The sequence below is a fragment of the Rhincodon typus genome, chromosome 39 (genome assembly GCF_021869965.1).
Source record: "Rhincodon typus isolate 14 chromosome 39, sRhiTyp1.1, whole genome shotgun sequence".
Taxonomy (NCBI): domain Eukaryota; kingdom Metazoa; phylum Chordata; class Chondrichthyes; order Orectolobiformes; family Rhincodontidae; genus Rhincodon; species Rhincodon typus.
In genome coordinates, this window is record NC_063370.1 from 11,482,145 (window position 1) to 11,502,255 (window position 20,111).

General features: G+C 41.7%; 1 protein-coding gene across 1 annotated transcript in view; it reads left to right on the top strand.

Annotated features, from left to right (window-relative positions):
• The first annotated feature begins 1,338 nt into the window (after nt 1-1,338).
• The window catches only part of LOC109923326 (sodium/calcium exchanger 3-like), a 314,148-nt gene continuing 295,375 nt past the window's right edge, over nt 1,339-20,111 (top strand). Inside the window, exon 1 of the mRNA XM_048618407.1 lies at nt 1,339-1,409. The gene's annotated coding sequence lies outside the window, so the exon portion shown is untranslated. The remainder of the gene's footprint in view (nt 1,410-20,111) is intronic.

Sequence of the window (20,111 nt, forward strand, 5' to 3'; positions counted from 1 at the left end):
CTGGGTTCAAGGCCTTATGAGCGCTGACTTGAGTACAAACCAGAGTCAAGCAAGGCTGAGACAGTGCACAAACGTTATTCTCCATCCTCCTCACTTCAGCACTCCACCCCATCTCCAAGAAACTTCCCACTGGAATGGAATTTCTCTACACGACAAGTAGGAAACTGTTCAACATGTGCCTCCAATACAGAACCAAGACCACCCCAACCTCTGTCATCGAGTTGCAATATGCAGATGACACTTATGTGTGGATACACTCAGAAATCAAGCCCTAAACCAATGTTGACACAGTACATTCAGAGAGGTAGATGACAGAATGGGCCTCAGGCTAAACATCTCAAAGACAAAAGTCCTCTAACCATCTGTTCACCTTGTACAATTCATCCTCCTGAATATAAAGAGCCATGGATAATGTGAATCATTTCTTATACCTTGGAAGACTTCTCGGAGCAACAGTAGACATTTAACCACCTTCAGTGTACCAGCATGACCTTTGATTGTCAGGAAATAAGTGCTTCATGACAAGTCGAGCATCATGTTCATGGTTTACAGGGAAGCAGTGCTAGCTAGCCCCTTGTGTGCATTGACATGGATTATGCAGCAGACACCTTAAATCCCCAAAGAAGTGCCCACGGAGAAGTTGCTGTGAAATCCTGCAAATCCATATTGGCACTCCAACATCAGTGTTCTCTCTCAGGCCAACATCCCTAGCATTGAGGCACTGTTTTTTGCCATTCAGCTACATTGGATGGACCATGTTGACCGCAGGCCTGTCACAAGAATCCTAAAACCAGATCTCCACTCCAAACTTTGTCACAGCAAGTGATTGCTAGGATTGCAGAGGAAAAACATCACAAACATCCTTAAATCTTTTTTGAAAAATGCAACATTCCTACCAACACATAGGTTTCTTTTGCTCAAGATCATCCAAATTGCAGAAGAAGCATCCATGAAGGCACCAACTATTTCAAGCATCTCAAACAGACGCAGATGAGGGCCAGGTACAGACAGAGGAAGGAGTGTGTTTATGAAATATTGTTAGTACTTGGTTTGTTTAACTCTTGGACAGTAACAAAAAGTTTAAATATCAAATCTACGTGTCAATATTTTTCAGTTAATAACTGGGATTTCGAGCTTCTGTTTAAAAGTTACTGCCCTTCCTCGCTGTCTTCCCTCTCTCCTTCTTTATCTTCTCAATTCTGGGGGATGCCCTTGTTTGAAGGTGATGTTGTCTATGTTTCTGTCTGTGGAAGAGAAAGGGAATCCTGTAGATGTCACACGCGTTCCCGCAACCACTCTCCCGTAAGCGCGCGCGACCTACCGCGTGCCCGAGCGGCTCCGCGTTCCCGAGTGAAGCGGAGGAAGCAGTCGCGCTGCTCCAGGGTTTAAGCAGGAGAAGCTGGAAACAGGTAAGAGACCAGGAGCCGGGGAGAGCCGGCTGCCACCTTGCACCTCCTACCCTTTTCTCTGTGATTCAATCTTACCCCGACCTCGTAACCTGATGTAGACCAGAGGGTTCTGTCTGTCTCTCTGTCTAACCATCTCTCTGTGTCTCCATCTGTTTCTCTTTCAGTGTTTCCATCTCTTCTCTGCCCCCGCCCCGTCTCCCCTCCTGTCTATTTATCTATCTGTGTGTGTGTCTTTCTCTCTTTCTCTGTACTCACTCACTCTCCCATGCCCTCTCAATCTCTGTTCCCCTCAGTCTCTTGGTCCCCCTCTCTGTCTTCTCCCCCGCCTCTCTGTTTTTTCCATTAATCAGTGTATTTGTCTTCATGCCTTTCTCTTTTTGTCTCTTTCCCTTTGCTTCTGTCTCTCCCGATGAATTCCATTAACGTTTCTTGATAAATATGTTGAGAAGTTGAATTATGTTCTAAAATTGGTACAACTGGTTTCAGGGTAAAGTGCCAGGCAGTGCCAGTCTCTGTCTCTCTTTGTTGCCCAATTGCTCCCTCACCAGTCTGATAGATCCTCACTGGAGATCCCTGTTCAGATTGTTATTTTTCTCTAACATTGTGATAGGGAGATAAAAGTGTAGAAAGATTAGTCCCCTGTGCTATCAATTTATGGATGCCAACATGTGTTTATTTAAACTGACCCCTTTATCAATTGATTCTATGTATTTCGCTCCTGACTTCCCTTAATTTGTATTTAATGCCGGTAGCTTGTATCCTACTGTGAAGATTTCGAAATGTCACTTATCCTTTTGCCCTCATTCCCTTGCGTTGTTACTGCCTTTCCCTCGCTACCTTTCATTGCCCTCAAAGTACTCAGTGGGGCTGTTTCTGCAGTGATCAGGAATACAAAGCTGACCAGTGCTGACACTCTTCTCTCTGTTGCTCTTAACACCTTTCACAGTGGCAGCCTCCTGGATCACATGTGTAAACCTTCCCACAGCTTTAAACAGCTCCTAGAGATTATGAAAGTTCAACTGCTTCTCAATCTGTAAATTCCAGTGTTACATCGTTCAACCAAATGTACAAGTGTAAGACCAGATTCATTCTTAAGTCTGGGGATGCGAGCTGAGTTTACAGAATAGGATTTCAGTAAAGAGGGAGATCATTCACCCATCATACCTGTGGTTGCTTTTTGTAAGGGGCATCTAACTGGTCCAACTCCCTTACCTTTTACCCATAACATGACATTTTTCCACTTCAACAATTTATCCAATTCTCCTTTTAAAATTCTTACTGCATTTGCTTCCAAAACTCTTTCAGGCAGTGAAACCCCAAGAAATCACACCACACTGTGAGGGGAAGAAAGTATTCTTCTCTATTTCTGACTTGTAGAGACGACCTTTAGGTAAATTGACTTCCATTTGTCCAGTTGCACATCGCTGGGGTTTTTGCAAACAGATTTTAAATGGAATGTTAGAAATGTGTTATGGAAGGTCTCATTATTTTGATTTAAAAATAATTTTCATGCATGACTGCATGACAATAAATTTAATGTGTGGTTTTAATATTTGTATGAAGTCCTCTGCTGTACTTTGGGAATTGTGCCTATTTCTTGTAACCTCCTGTTCTATTCACCAAAAGTACTCTGCTTGATTGTATATTTTATGTATCACAATAGAACACAGAACATAGAACACAGAACACAGAACAGTACAGCACAGTACAGGCCCTTCGGCCCACGATGTTGTGCCGAACTTTTACCCTAAACCTAAGGTCTATCTAACCTCCAACGCTATCTTATACTATCATCCTTATGCCTATCTAATAGCCGCTTAAATGCCTCTAATGAGGCCAACTCCACTACCCTCTCCGGCAATGCATTCCACGCTCCTACCACTCTCTGAGTAAAGAACCTACCTCAGACGTCTCCCCGATATCTACCTCCTTTCACTTTAAAAATATGTCCCCTCGTAACAGCAACCTCCACCCTAAGAAAAAGTCTCTGGCTGTCTATCTATACCTCTGATCATTTTGTACACCTCTATCAAGTCATCTCTCATCCTTCGTCGTTCTAAAGAGAAAAGCCCTAGCTCTCTCAACCTTTGAACAATGATCTGTTCTCTGTCTTTTTTAACATACTTAGCTATCATATGCACTATTATCAGTCACTGCATTGTGGGTTGGTCATGAAAGACCATGTTTTGAAGACTCTGATTATATCTGTCAGACTCTGCCTTCCGTTTAACACTGTGGCCCCTTTAGTGTGCTTCTTCTGAATTCATTGGGGTTTTTTTTGCAGCTGGAAAAATTGGTCAGGCAGTCAGTTTGAAGTAGGCTTTACTGTTTGTTATAACATATTAAATAGATGTTAACATATTAACTAGGTATAAATCATCCTAGGCTCATTCAACATAAAAAAATGAATGTTTTGACCAAGTTTCCAAGGACAGTGAAAGAGTACAATAGGAATGTTAAAAATGGTTACTTTATGGCACTTAGGAACAGGAGGATTTCATTCAGCCCATCCAGTGTTCCACCATTCTGTTAGACTATACCTGCTCAGTTGCTTAGATTGAATTGAACTTTCTTCCATTCCTCACAACCTATACCTAATAAGAATCCATTAGTTTCAACTTTTGGTATTGCCCTCCAGCCTGAACTGCTTTTTTAGCAGGGGAAGAATTCCAGATTTCCACTAGCTTTTGTGTGAAGAAGTTCCTCCTAACATCACTAATGAACAATCTTGTTAATTTTAAACTCACATTCCAGAGTTTGGATTCACCTGCTGGAGTCCATAGCTTTTCTATCTACCCTACTAAATGGTTTCGAACACCTTGACCAAATCATCCCTGAACTTTGTCTGCTATACCCAAAGCCAGGTTACTTGCTCATTGTCTCCTGATGCTTCACTTTGAGTAGGTCTTTGGAGTGGTGGTTTGCCCATTTCATTTTGCTCTCAGAGCAGGATAAGGAGGCAGATCCTCAGTCGACTTCAGCAAGAACAGGAGTAAATTCACAGTATTCATATTATTCTGACCACATGTAGCTAACTGAGCTAACAAGTGCACTTTTTTTTAAACAAAGCAATGCAAATCTAACCTTGCATGCTGCCAGTAGTGATTGTAACAAGGTCAGCCAGGTGGACGTCATAGAATATGAGTTCCCTGTGTTTGGGGCTGTTAACCTGGTCCAATCAGGGAGCCCTGGCTGACAGATTAACAAGCATGTCAGAGGTTCTCTTCACTCTGAAAGCTGGCTCTGAGGGAGCTGGATCAGTGTCACGTACTGTGCACATGTAAATAAAAGGTGATTTGCTGGCATATTACTAGCCTCTGTGGAGTTATTTCAGTGGTGACGAGAAAAAAATGTTCCTGAAGAAACTCACTTGCAACAGTCATCTTTGAGTTGGGGGTAAGCATTTCTGGCATCATGCCGTTATTTGGGAAGCTTGACTCGTTCAATCCTGCCTTCGAAGATTGAGCCCAGTATGTGGAAAGAATGCGTTATTTTTTCCAGGCAAATGACATCGGGGCAGATGGAAACAATGGGTAATTCCCCTGACAGCTTGTGGACCTGCAACTTTTTTGGTTATGAGGAGCCAATGTTTCCTGAGGCACCAGATACTAAAACCTTTCAAGAGTTGACGGTTTCAGCTAAGGAATATACGATCCCAAGCCTTCTCTAATTCTTAGACACTATCGGTCTTACTTGGCAGTTCGAGAACCAGGGGAATCCGTGTTCGAATTTAAGACAACTGGCAGAAACATGTGACTTTGGTTTAACCCTTAGTGAGATGCTGAGAGACCGTTTGGTACATGGGATTACTGATGTAACCATGCAAAAGCTTCTACTAGCTGAAGTCTAACTGGACTTCAAACAGGCACTACAACTGGCTTTATTTGAAAATGCAGCATGAGTTACAGGGTATGCTGATGGAAGTGGACACCCTCACCAGGCCGAATGAGTTTGGGGGACACCACTTGAATGAAGGCAATTTGCAAAACCTCACTTAGGACATATCCTGAACAGAGGGACTCTAGATCAGCCCACAGCAAAACCTCAAAATAAGCAAAGCCTCGGCCAAATAATTAACATTATCTTCAGGATCCGGGCTGGCAAGCTATTATAGTTGCTGTCCTGATGTGGACTTGAGACAGCAAAAGAGGCCTCTCGGCCTGAACCAAATAAGAGAATGTATATGCCAGTATCGAAGAGACTGCACTCCTTGAAAAGACTACCTCCACCTCGCTTGGAACAGTCAAAATTCGTAAGCAACATAAAAATCAGATCCAATCAAAATAAAAATCTGGTTAAATGGTTAAACTGGCGTTGCTGTATCAGTGACTGCAGAACCAGTCTTTAACAAAATTTGATCTCAACTCCAAACCTCACGTTTGTGTAAGACCTTGGCTACACTGAGAACCTATACTGGGGAATCTTTACAGATTAAGGGTACAACTTCGTTTCCAGTCTCTTATCAGAAGCAGCAGGCTAAGTTACCACTGACTGCAGTAAAAGCCTTGAACACAGGGATGCCTACCTTGAAGAAGTTATCCTCCTCCCTCCAGAAAGACCTCAGTGGACTTCCACTTCCTACAGACTAAGGAGGTGACCATGGGAACCCGCATGGGCCCAAGCTATGCCTGCCTCTTTGTAGGATATGTGGAACAGTCCCTCTTCCGCAGCGACACTGGCACTATCCCCCACCTCTTCCTCTGCTACATTGATGACTGTATCGGTGACGTCTCGTGCTCCCACGAGGAGCTTAAACAGTTCATCAACTTTACTAACGCCTTTCACCCCAACCTCAAGTTCACCTGGACCATCTCTGATACCTCTCTCTCCTTCCTGGACCTCTCTGTCTCCATCTCTGGTGACCATCCTGAAACTGATATCTATTTCACGCCCACTGACTCCCCCAGCTACCTAGACAACACCTCCTCTCATCCACCCTCCTGCAAGAATGCGATCCCATACTCCCAATTCCTCTGCCTCTGCCGCGTCTGCTCCCAAGATGGGGCGTTCCACTCCCGAACATCCCAGATGTCCTCTTATTTCAAGGACCTCAATTCCCCCCCTTCAGTGGTTGAAAATGCTCTTGACCTCATCTCTTGCGTTTCCCACACCTCTGCCCTCACATCCCCTCCCTGCAACAAAAACAAAGACAGAAATCTGCTTGTCCTCACGTATCACCCCACTAATCTCCGGATTCAACATATCATTCTCTGCCACTTCAGCCACCTGCAATCTGACCCCACAACCAAGGATATATTTCCTTCCCCACCCCTATCTGCCTTCCATAGGGACTGCTCTCTCCGCGACTCCCTCGTCCGCTCCACGCTCCCCACTAGCCCCACCACCCTGGCACCTTTCCCTGCAACCGCAGGAAGTGCTACACCTGCCCCTACACCTTCCCCCTCACCTCCATCCAAGGAACCAAAAAAAACCTTCCACATCAGAAAGAGGTTCACCTGCACGTCCGCTAATGTGGCCTACTGCATCAGCTGTTCCAGATGTGGCCTCCTCTACATCGGTGAGACCAAGCAGAAGCTCGGAGACTGCTTTGTAGAGCACCTGCACTCGGTTCACGACAAACAATAACACCTCCCAGTCGCGAAACATTTCACAACTCCCCCTCCCACTCCCTGGACGACATGTCCATCCTGGGCCTCTTCCAGTATCACAATGATGCTACCTGGAAACTGGAGGAGCAGCACCTCATATTCTGCTTTGGGAGCCTACAACCCAATGGTCTCAATGTGGACTTTACTAGTTTCTAAATCTCCCCATACCTGATCTCATCCCATGACCAACCCTCCCTCTCATCCCCACCTCCTTGACCTGAAACAACCTGTCCTTATTCTCTCCCACCTATCCGCTCCTCCCACCTCACTGACCAATCCCCACCACTGCCTACCTACACTCACCTATCACCATCCCACCTACCTTCCCTAGCCCCACCCTTCCTTTCTCTATTTATTTCAGAGCTCCCTTCCCCCTCCTCCATTTCTGAAGAAGGATCCTGACCTGAAACATAGCTTTTTTTCTCCTCTGATGTTGCCTGGCCTGCTGTGTTCCTCCAGCTCCACACTGTGTTATCTTGAACACAAACTTGATGGGTGAAATTGGTTGAGAAAAATTCATTTGATTCACTCACTATTTTTTGTTTTAAAACGGCTGTCTAAGTGAAGTCCTAATTAAATATCGGGAAGCTTTTCAGGAAGGTCTAAGGACTATCAAAGGAGCCAAGGCCACCTTGCATTTTGACCAGGAAGCAATTCCATGATTCTGCAAGGCCCGCTCAGTGCAATTTGCCTAATGTGCAAAAGTAGAGGCAGAAATCAGGGGGCTGGGAAAGCGAAGGAATCATCAAACCAGTACAATTTGCGGAACAAACTGTGAAGCTTGATAGGTCGGTTTGTCTTTGTGGGGATATTAAACAAACCTTATAGCTTGGAAACCGTTTGTTTTCAATTTGTAGAAATCCTGCTTGAAGTTAGATGCATGTTGCTCTTTGAGAAAGGAGTTAGTTCATAAAAGTTAGAAAATAGGTTACCTCAGTGCAAGGGTTTTAGTTTGAAAGTTTCAGACCAGAAGTATTTGGTTAGAAGCCAGAAGGGGCTGTTGGAAGCTGAGAAAGTCTAAACTCAATTGTGTGACTATTCGAGGAAGAGGCTATCAAATTTTCAGACTGGAATTGAAAGAAACTGTTAAAACTATAGCTGTGATAAAGAAGCAAACTCTCTTTGATGTTTGAGTACAGTGACAGTGTTGAGAGATGGCATTGCATTTTTATTGTGTTTTGAAATCTTTTGGATTGCTTTATATGTAAATAGCTTGGTTTATTCTATTTTATCTTCTTTCCTTTTGCATTTTATCAATAAAATCAGATCTGTAGCATTGCATGATTGAGGTTCAGTGAAAGACCCCCTCATTAAATTTGTAAAAATATGATGGATCAAACCAGAGTTCATTGTGGGTATCTGATCTGTCCAGTAATAACATCAGTTGGAATCATAATACCTGATATCCTCCAGGCTACAGTGTGCATTTGAAAGTGTATGCTGCAACAGCAATTTGAGCTCCTTTGGGGCTGGGGGGCTTTGATTGGATTGGTTAGCTGTATGGCCACTGTGGATCTGATTGGTACAAACAGCACTGGGTTCAATTTTCCCCTTTTCCAGCTGGATTAGGGATCTGGCTCTTTCCCTAACTATTGGGGAGGTTGCCATGCTGCAAATTGCACCTGCCTTCAAACACAACTGAAGAAGAAGAAGCCCTGATATAATTGTGAAATGATCTGGGGAAATTATATACTTCACCCATTATAAAGTATCATAATTGTAAAAGGATAGGCAGAAATGTTTTGTTTGCTTGGTCACAACTTCTTTCTGGCCCTGTATCATAGTTCCAAGGAAAAGATTGCAGAAAATTTTACTAATAGTAAGACAGAAATTAGTTAAAAGAACCAATATCTAATACAGATGAGCTCACTGTTGTCCTTTGGCTAATTAGAAAGGACACATTTCAGTAGGCATCTCTGGGAATAGGGCCTTTTCTGAAGAATCAGATGCGTGAACCAAGTATAATGTATCATGCAGGTGATACAAAGTTAGGTGTGGAAATAAGTTTGCTGAAGACACTGAGAGGTACCAAAGCGATGTGGACATATGGAAGTGGGCAGGAATGCATCTGATTGAATGTAATGAGGGGTAAATCACAATGTTATCAATTTTGATCAGAAAAGCAGACTATCTTTAAATTGCGTATACTCAAGACAGAGATCAGAAGACATTTTGGGTACTAAAAAAATCTAAGGATATGAGGACAGTGAGGTAAGATGGGTTGAATTAGAAGATCAACCATGGTTTTATTGAAAGACAGAGTAGGCTTGAAGGGACGAATGGCCTACTTCTATTCCTAATGTTTCTTATGAATGGGGAACACAAATCAACAAAATGAGGGTAAGAAATAGACTAGAAACAAATCAGTCAGCAGGCATCATTATAAAGAGAAAAAAGCTTTCAAACAATTGAAAATATAAACAGAAGGATGTCATTCACTCATTTGCTCAAGTCTGTTCCTCCATTTTGTGAGGTTGGTAGCTCAATTCCATTTTCCCACCTTTGCTTTATGTCCCTCAACACTCTTACCAAACTATCAACTTGAGTCTTGGAAACATTAGTTAGCCATCAGCATAGAATCACAAGATTTTTGCAGTTTTGAGGGAGGCTGTTCAGCCTGTTGTGTCTGCACCAGCTCTCTGTAGGAGCAATTTACCATGTGCCACATCGCTTCTTCTCCCATCTACTGTCTTGAGGGAGATAGTTTTATATCATCATTAACCTCGTCTGAAGAAAGGCTCATGATTGAACTTTCATAGCGTCATAGTCATTATGGCACAACATGAGGTAATTCAGCCCATCTAGTCCACACAGGCTTTCTGTAAAGCAATCCAGTCAATCCCATTCCCTCATTCTATCTCCATAGCCCTGAAAGCTTATTGCCCTTAAATTTCCAAAAAAATTGTGTTTAAGTCATTGATCATCTTTGCTCCAGCAGTCTCATTGTCAGTGAGCTCCAGGCCATTGCCACTCAGTGTGCGATAAGTTTTGCCTCTAGTTCTTGAAAGATCAGCTAATGGGACACCGGTTCTTTGTCTACCTTATCAAATCTGTCATAATCTTACGAACCTCGATCAGATCTCCCTCAGTTTCCATTGCTCTAAGGAAAACAATCCCAGCTACCTCCCCCTGGAAGCAGTCTGGGAATCTCAGTTCCCCTCTTTTAAGGGCCGTCACATTTTTCCTGGAGTGTTCTGACCAGAACTGAATGTAATAATCTAATTAAAGTTCTGTTTCTGTATGTGTTTGGGTAGACTAATGCATATTAAGAGATTCTGTCATCTGAATTATCTTCCACCAAGCATGCCTTTGTAAAGCTGAGTGTCAATGATTTATTATTGCTGCATGTCCCCCACTTTAAATTAAAAAATCAGAAAGGAATATCTTTTGGCCTTTAGCAAAAGAAAACAGGACTATGATACCCTGTGGCAATTACAATTGTAGTTTTTCTACCTCTTTCACCTGACAGACTCTCATGAAAAATTAAGCAAATGAAGTTCTATTGATTTTTCTTTATATTAATTGAACTGTTTAGGAACTTTTCAGGACCTGGCAGATTGAGTGTCCCATCGGTATGGACAAAAACTGTAGAAAGAACCTTGGGAGGTTGTAGAAGTGTGTGGATACAAGAATATAAGAAATAGGAGCAGGAGTAGGCCATCTGGCCTGTCGAGCTTGCTCCGCCATTCAGTAAGATCATGGATGATCTTTTCATGGACTGAGGTCCTCTCATCCGCCCGCACACCATAACCCTTAATTTCTTTACTGTTCAAAAATCTGTCTATCTTTGTCGTAAGAACATTCAATGAGGTAGCCTCAATTGTCTCATGGCAGGGAATTCTACAGATTCACAACCCTTTAGGTGAAGAAATTCCTCCTCTACTTAGTCCTAAATCTGCTCCCCTTTATTTTCAGGCTATGTTCCCTCGTTCTAATTTCACCCACCAATGGAAATAACCTCCCTGCTTCTATTTTATTTATTCTTTTCATAATTTTACATGTGATTTGCCCCCTCATTCTTCTAAATTCTAATGAATATCGTCCCAATTTACTCAATCTCTACTCATAAACCAACCCTCTCAATCCTAGAATCAACTTAGTGAACTTCCTGTGCACCCCATCCAGGGCTAGTAAATCCTTTCTCAAGTAAGGAGACCAAAACTGTACACAGTACTCCAGGTGTATGTAGCTGGAGCACCATCTTATAATTCACAGGGATATCAGTCAGGTGTGGCAATTTTTATAGTGCATAGGTTTCTGTTAAGTTTAAAATGATATATTGCAAATACTACCACTCCCATCTTTCCTAGGCTGCATTTGTCAAAAGGGCTGCAGTCTAGGGAGTTGGAAAATGAACACCTGTGTAGGAGTATGTGAATATCTTTCAGTTATTTTACAACTGCTTTATTTCAAGTGTATGATTGGCAGTCTATTTCAGATGCACCAAGCTGAAATCAATGATAGGTTTGGTTATTTGGATAGATGAGAGAAGTTAGTACTGTTCTCTTTGAGGAAGAAAAAAGTTACAAGAGATTTAATAGAGGTATTCAAAATCATGAGTTAATAGAAAAACTGTTCCTGTTGCTGTGATGGCCAAGAACCCTGAACTGAATAGCTGTGGCAGATAGTGTCATAGTGATCATGTCATTGGATTAGTAATCCAGAGGTGCAGGCTAACGTGTTGGGACATGACTTCAAATACCACAGTGGCAGCTGGTGGAATTTAAATTCGATTAATAAAATCAGGAATAGAAAGCTAGTTTCAAAAATGGTGACCAAGCAAGTGCAATACAGGCATTCAAGAGGGAAGTGAATTGTTATCTGAAAGCACAGGCTGTAGGGAGAATGGCATTAGGTAAATTGCTCCTCTGGAGAGATATGACAGGCCGAATATCCTCTTCCTGCGCTTTGACAACTATAAACTGGAGAACACTGATTTGAGGAGGTTGGCAAAAGGAGCACAGCTACTGGTTAGGATCTGGAATATTCTGCCTGAGAATTTGGTAGAGCCAGGTTTAAAATATCATCAGATAATTATCTGAACAGAAGTTAGTTTAAGTTATGAAGAAAAGGTGGAGGCAGTGGAACTAGGTGTGTTTTTCTCGCAAAAAGCCAGCACAGGCACTATAGGCTGAATGGCCTCCTGTGCTGTAACCTTTCCATTATTCTCTAGGAACATAAAAGAAAAATTAGGGATAAAACATAGAAAACAATGATATAAAATAGCTGTTCTTGGAGAGCAGTTATGCTTGGGCAATAATTATTCTAACAATACCTCATCCTATAAACAAGTTAAAGAGAGCAGAGACTTCAATGAGACCAGATCAGCTGAAGATTTAGTTGCTGAAGTGTAGATTATTGAGATAAAAGTGCTTTTGTTACATGGATGTCTAATTATTGCCAGCAATAGTTTTGGTATCCTGTGCTTGATAAACCTGTGAATATCCATGTGAAGCTGACAATTTTGAGAAGTAGATTCTAAGAAAGAGATCCACCCTCTGTCTTGTCCCCAGTGAAGTGAACAACCTGGCTAGACCTGAAGTACACTGAGCAACTTGACTGCATAATGCTTGAGATGGTCCATTAGGTGAAGACAGAATTAAATGGGCAAATATAAAGTTTGTCTGTCCTCTATAAGAAAAACTTGGATCTATATAGCATCTTTCATGCTGTCTGAATATCCCAAAGTGTCTCACAGTCAATGCAGTACTTTTGATAGTCATTGTTATAATATTGATAGCGCATCAGTCAATCTGCACACAATAAGATCCCACAAATGGCAAACCAGAATGGCCAGATAATTTTTTTTTGGTGAACATTAGTTGGGTTAAGGAACCTCTAACGTTCACTGTTTGGGCCAGCAATTCCTGTGACTCATCTGAAAGACATCAGCAAGACACTACACTATACTTGATGACATGCATTCCTAAACTTGCTGATTTTGACATGTGACCCTCAGTAGGTATTAGATTCAAAGATAGTTGCCTTATAACTGAGCCCATTCCTGACCTGCTATCTAGCCATGTCCATATTCGTCACTCGTTACTACATCGTGCTCAATAGTAGGACTTGGGCAATGTTTTATTTGACTCCTAACTCTATGGTTAACTGTCACACCCTGACTGTAACCCAAAACGCCATGACCCAACTCAGAATAGGTCAAAGGCCAAATCTGGACTTTCTGGGCTGTACAATGATACATGAGCTTTCTTTTTTCTTTATTCCTTCATGGGATGTGGGTATCCTTGAATTGAGTAACTTGCTGCTCTGTTTCAGAGTGCAGTTACGAACGTATAAGCCAGGGGAAGGAGTAGGTCTCTCAACCCCTTCAGTCCGCTCCCCCATTCAATAAAATGATCTTATTGAAACCTCAACTCCACATTCCCACCTTTTCACAAAAATCAATCTACCTCCGCCTTACAATGTTAGAAGTCTCTGCTTCCACCACCCTTTGAGAAAGAGAATTCCAAAGATTCATGACCTCCTAAGAAAAATCTTTCTCCTCTTCTGGCTTAAATACAAGGCCCCTTATCTTTAAACAGTGTTCTATGGTTCTAGATTTTCTTACATGAATAAACATTTTCTACATATCTACTCTTCCAAGATCTCTCAGAATCCTATGTGTTTCAATCAAATTACCCCTTAGTCCAGTGGATATTTGCCTTCCCTATGTAACCTTTCCTCATAATACCACCCATCCATTCTAGATGTTAGTCTAGTACACTTTCTCTGACCTGCTTGCAATGTGCTCGAATCTGGAGTCACATATAGGCCAGACCAGGTATGAATGGCAAACTTCCTTCCCTAATGGATGTTTAGTGAGCCAGTTTTGTTTGTACAGCAATCGATGACAGTTATCATGGTCACCATTCCTGAGGTTAGCACTATATTTCCAGATTTATTAATTCAATTGAAATTTCACCAGCTGCAGTGTCCTCTTACTTCAGAACTCTCTGACTCCATTTCCTAGGTCAACTTTCATCCCATCAGTTTGGTGGGATTGCTGTCAACAAGATAGTACCTGTTACAGCCTGACTGCAAGGTTCCAGAAATCAGGAGGACAGTGGGTTGGAGGGAAGGGCTGGGGCAGTCATTTAAGGTGGGGGATGAGCTCTGATCATGGAAAGACTGTACATGAGAAGTTAACTAATGGACAGAGTAGAAGGGAATGAAGGCTGCTACAAAAGCCTTTCTATTAACTGGGACAAGTCCATGTTGTTGAGCCTCCTGCCACCTTCAGGACTGAGACCCAGGCTGTGTCCCCTGCCTTCATTTCCATGCTGTAGGCATTATTCTGTATCTGGAAATAAATCCTGATCTGGCTATACACCTTACAAGCTGATGTCATATATATCACTGCCTATCTTGCCTGTCAGGTTTCAGTGTAAATCACAGAGGACGTTCTTGGCTGTGGTGTGCTTGAAGAGGGGAGATGACATTCCAATCATTGTTACTGTCGGGCATAATCTACTTGGCTCTGTAAATATTACTGACATTTGCAGAATGAAAATTCGGATTGAGATGAATAAGGAATAGTCCACTCACCTTTCCTTACTTAGAGTGAAGCAGTAGTGGATGTGTTCATTGTTCTGTGGAATTGAACATACAGTACATTGAGTGGAAGATGGTGATCAATAGACTAAGTCTTTCAACAAGGCAGCTTGCCCTCCATTTCATAACACAGTGCACACAGCCCATTATCATTAAAGTATTTTATCATTTTTCAGTGAGAAATATTAACTACATGGTAGATGCTGAAGGTCTTGCACACCTTTTGAAATCTTCTTCAAGGCTCAGATATACCAGGATTTGTTTTGGGGGACAGGGACCAAATCTAATGACTCTGGATTCTGTAGGGAAATTATCCAGTATTTTAGTTTCCAAACTAAATTCTGGAGATCATTACAGTATATTGATGGAGCAGAATATGTTGTGCCAGGTATAATGGGAATTAAAATCTCTCTTATTGAAACCTGGAACATTGGAAAAGAAAAGAAAGACATGCGCTTAGATGTGAGAAGGATAGAAGTGGGAAGAATGTTCCTGATGTTGGGGAAGTCCAGACTAGGGGTCATAGTCTAAGAATAAGGGGTAAACCATTTGGGACTGAGTTGTGAACCTGTGGAATTCTCTCCCACAGGAAGCTGTTGGGGCCAGTTCATTAGATATATTCAAGAGGGAGCTGGACACGGCCCTTGCGGCTAAAGGGATCAAGTGATATGGGGACAGGATGGGAATGGCATACTGAGATTGTATGATCAGCCATGAACGTATTGAATAGTGGTGCAGGCTCGAAGGGCCGAATAACCTAGTTATGGACCTAATTTCTATGTTTCTGTGTCTAGGTAGCAGCTTTAGTGATCAAAGTGAATGCCAAAGCTATTAAAATGCTCTTTAAGTGCGGTCATTGTCGGAAAAAAAATTGATGCCAATTTGTGGATGGCAAGCTCAAACAATCATATCTCAAATTTGTTTTTGAAATGTCAAGTAGGGGATAAATAACTCTATTGCTCTGAGAGGGCAGACAGAACCATCTCATCTAAAAGATGGTTCTTCAGACACTGTAGTCTTCCCTCTACTGCTCGAGAGTGCTAGTGTGCTTGAGTCTTAGAGCAGGACTTGAACCCACACCATTTGGATCAGAGGCAAAAGAGCTACCAATTGATGTGACTGTTTATGCACTACCTCTGTATCTGGGCTTTCAACGAGTCCAATAGTGTCAAACTCAAACAGAACAGGCTTCTGGATTGACATGGATGGAGATTTCTGTTAGTTGTTTTTTGGAAATTGATGTATGTGTGCTTTTTCATATGTGTCTAAGGGGCACAATCAGCTTTGACCTCTGGAGTCAAGATAAAAATTAGAACCAGACTTATCAATGATGAAGACAGAATATATAGCATAGAAACAGGCCATTTGGTCCAAGCAGTCCATGCTGATTTTTATGGTCCACTCATGTCTCATCCCACCTTTCCTTCTTCTTCATCTTCTCTAGCTTCCCCTTAATGTAACCATACTATTCACTTAATCATTCATTGTAGTAGCAAGTTCCAAATTCTCACCATTTCTCAACACAAAGGATGGTAAAAGTTTGGAATTCTCTTCCACAAACGGCAGTGGATTCAAAATGTGTCGTTAATTATACATCTGAGATTTACAGACTTTTGTTATCCAAAGGTATTTGGAGTGTTTTCCCAGATGGCTCCTGGCATGTAGTGTTATTTGCCACCTCTATCAATATGCAGATAAGGGTTGTTTGCTGACAATTGACCTTTGTCTTTGCTGTGTGTTGGGCCTAACTAGTGATTAGTGATAGAGGACAATCCATCATTGAGTATGTACAGAAGAGGCACTTTTCTTAGTTAACAAGAAGGTTTATTAATGATAGCAATAAGTACAACTACATTTGGTCAGGCATACTGATTAGGACTAGAACTCCACCTGAAAACTAGTCTAGATAGAACACCTTGTCATCACCACAAATTGTGTGTGACATGATAGATTGGGTGGAACCAATGTAACATGAACATTAACCCTTTCAGAAGCATTACCTTACACACACTTTCCCTCCCCCAAGGCATTTTCCCCCATAATTAACCCATTATGCAACCATATATATAACTATATTACATTTACCACTAACACGACTCCCTGTCAAGTCTCTGATGTCACAAATGCAGGCGGTCTGGGCATTTTTCACTTCTTTCAGAATACACTTTCTTCAGACTTTGAAAAATGGTAAGTCTTATTCTTGAGAACTGTCGATCCTGGTTCTGATCTGTGGATCATTTCTCTGCTAGAGGGTCTTTTTTTCTCTCGGATATTCTTTGTAAAGAACATTTCTCTTTGTAGTCCTTGTCATTGGTCTATTGCCTTATCTAGAAGGCCCTTAATCTCCCGAATGTCTCATAAAAGGCAGCTGCTCTTTCTTCCTTCTAGTATCCTTTCCTAAACAACATTAGTGAACTAGATGGGTTTTTCAGTCAAACGACAATGGTTTCTTGGTCATTCTCAGACTCTTAATTCCAGATTTTTATTGAATTCAAATTCCACCACCTACCATGGCGGGATTCGAATGCAGCTCCCCGGAACCTTGCCTGGTTTCTGGATTAACGGTCCAGTGATAATAGGCCATGTAGCAGAAGTGAGGCGGAAGGATAGATGAATGGAAGTAGCAAGGCAGTAAGTTCAATGATATAAAAGAAGAACTTCAATATATATTAAAATCTAGCCTTTTTAAAAAAATGTGGGTATCATTGGCAAGGTCAGCATTTATTGCTCATCCCTAATCCCCTCCCACCCTGATAGTACACTCATCCACTCTTTTCCATCAGGCAGAAGATACAAAAGTTTGAAAACATACTAACAGATTCAAGAACAGCTTCTTCCCACTGTTATCAGACTTATGAATGGACTTTTCATATATTACAATCGATTTTTCTATGGACCTTCTCTTTAGCTGTAACACTATATTCTGCATTCTGTTCCATTACCTTTATGTACTTATGTAAGGTATAGCTTGTCTGGATAGCACACAAAACATACTTTTCACTGTATCTCATTACATATGACAATAATAAATCAAATCAAAGAAGATGGTGGATAGCTGCCTTCTTGAACTGTTGTAATTGGGAAGTAAGGATACCCATCATACTGTTAGGATCCAGGGTTTAACCCAGTGACAATGAAGGACCGGCGATATAGTTCCAATATAGGATGCTGTGCAGCTTGGAGTGGAATGTTCCCAAACATTTGCCTCCTCTGTCCTACAATGTGGTACAGGGTGTGGTTTCAGAAGGTGCTTTTTGAGGACCCTTTGTGAGTTACTGCACTGTAGCTTATAGATGGTATGCACTGCTGCCTCTATGTACCAATGAATATTGAAGGTGATTGATTGGCTCCAATGAAGCAGGCTACTTTGTCCTGGGGGGGGGGTCGAGTGCTTCCTGAGTATTTTGGAAAATGTAGCTAGTGGTATGGAGCTGTTGATGAACTGTTTGAAAGAAATAAACCAAAGGGTAATAAGAACTAGGGTTAACAGTTGAATGCTAAGGCGTTTCCCATTACGATAGAGTTGAGGAGGAGTTTCTTCTCTGAGGGTTGTTTGTCTGTGAAGTTGTCTTCCCCATTGAGCAGTGAAGGCTGGATCATTGAATAAATTCAAGGCTGCATTAACAGATGTTGATCAACAAGGGAGTGAAGTATTATAGGGGACATGCAGGCAAGTTGAGTTAAGACCACAATTAGATACGCCACGATCATATCAAATGGTGGAGTGGACTCATGGGGCTGAATGACCTACTCCTGTCTTATTGTCTGTGTTCTCATGTTAATCTTCTTTGGGGGAACAATGAGACTAACTGTATTGAAAGATCAAGAGGTCTTGGAATGAGATTATGATTAAATTTATGAAGTGAATGTTGCTTGAACATGAGAGAAATCTGGAAAAATTGGTTGCATCAGAGATACCAGAACCACTGCTGATTAGGTTTATCTATGGCTGAATGAGCTGATCTTGAACCATAATATGAGGTTATTTCATTCAAATACATTATTTCTACAAATTACATGGCACTTGAGAGCTCATGGTTATCAGTGAGTGGAATACCCAGTTACAGAGGCTGTTAAAGAGGCTGTTGTCATCTTTAACGGGCAACATACTTCAAATTTATAAAATGGATGAAGTGAGGTCTAGAGGCAGAGCAGACCTATTTTTTAGGTCATCTTACAGATGCTACTGAGAAGGGTGCTACTATATGGAGCCAAGTGCTAAGTGACTCCAATAGGGAGTCAGCAGAATGGTCTGGAAGAAGTTAGTGAGTGTGTAACTGCTGTCCTATTGGTAGTCAAATATCTAGGAGGTGCAGAAAATGGTGACTTGAGGTCATCTAAGTAAATGTGCAGTTCTTGGGGATTTGACTACATTATTGAGAGACAGCCATATTCCCTGTTTAGCAGGGCATCCCTGCAACATTGCTATTTCTACAACTCATAGCCCACATACTGCAACAAGAGAGAGCTCCTACTGTTTACTTGTGTGTGGCCAAAGGGCATCCTTTGGGCATTTTACTAAACGGAAGATGAGGAGGATCTAAGAAGGCTTATACCAGCCAGCTGCTGTAGGTGGTCAGTTAGTATCATTCTGACACTACATATTTGTACCAGACCAGGCAATTTTACTTGGACAAATCCATGGACACTGCATGCAGTGGATCAAAGGCATAAGCTATATGCCAAAGGATCTTTTCAAAACTCCACCAAGTGATTATTTGCCAAACCCCCATCTAGGTTTCATTGTGCAGCTCACAAACACATCACTTGCCTGCACACTATTATTTCATTCATAACTCCGCCTTTCAAATTCAGGAATCAGTCCCTTAGCCCCTGGAACCCCACCAAATTCAACATCTCTTGATAATATGGATGCCAAACATTGAAGGTAATGTCTGAGACACAGTTCTATCAATGCCATAAACAACATTCACTTAAACATCGAAATCACACTCTCAGCTCCACATAGAACTTAGTTGGCTTGACAGCTAGTAGTTGAATAGAAAAATGCCAACAGCATAGGGATCGATCCTTGTTCTGGTTGAGATTAACTTAAGATCTGTCTTCACACCCTAGCTTTAGTAAAAACTTTTGGCACTTTACTGTGGTTTGACAAACAATCACCAAGCTTGTCTTCAGATGAAGGACTGAAGAAAAAACTATATATCTCAACACTTTCCTTGCTCTTATCACTGAAGACATTGAGCTGCTGGTTTCAACAACTGATCCAGGAAAGACCACTGATTTCTACCTTACTTTGTAACCTCAAGCAGGGTAACATTTAGTATATTTGAGACTTCACCTTCTCACAACTTTGACCCATTTTTATGGTCTTCATGCTCATCTGTGTTGAAGACCAGTAAATTGGTCTGTCTGAGTCTGTCTCTTCTGAACTCCTGTTGCCTTTTGCTAAACAAATCTTGCCCTTCCAGATTAAAACTTTCTGATATCTTTATTGATGGTGCCAACACACCTTGTACTGGAGTCACTATTTAAAAATAAAGGACCATCCATTTAAGACAGTAACAAGGAGAAATTTCTC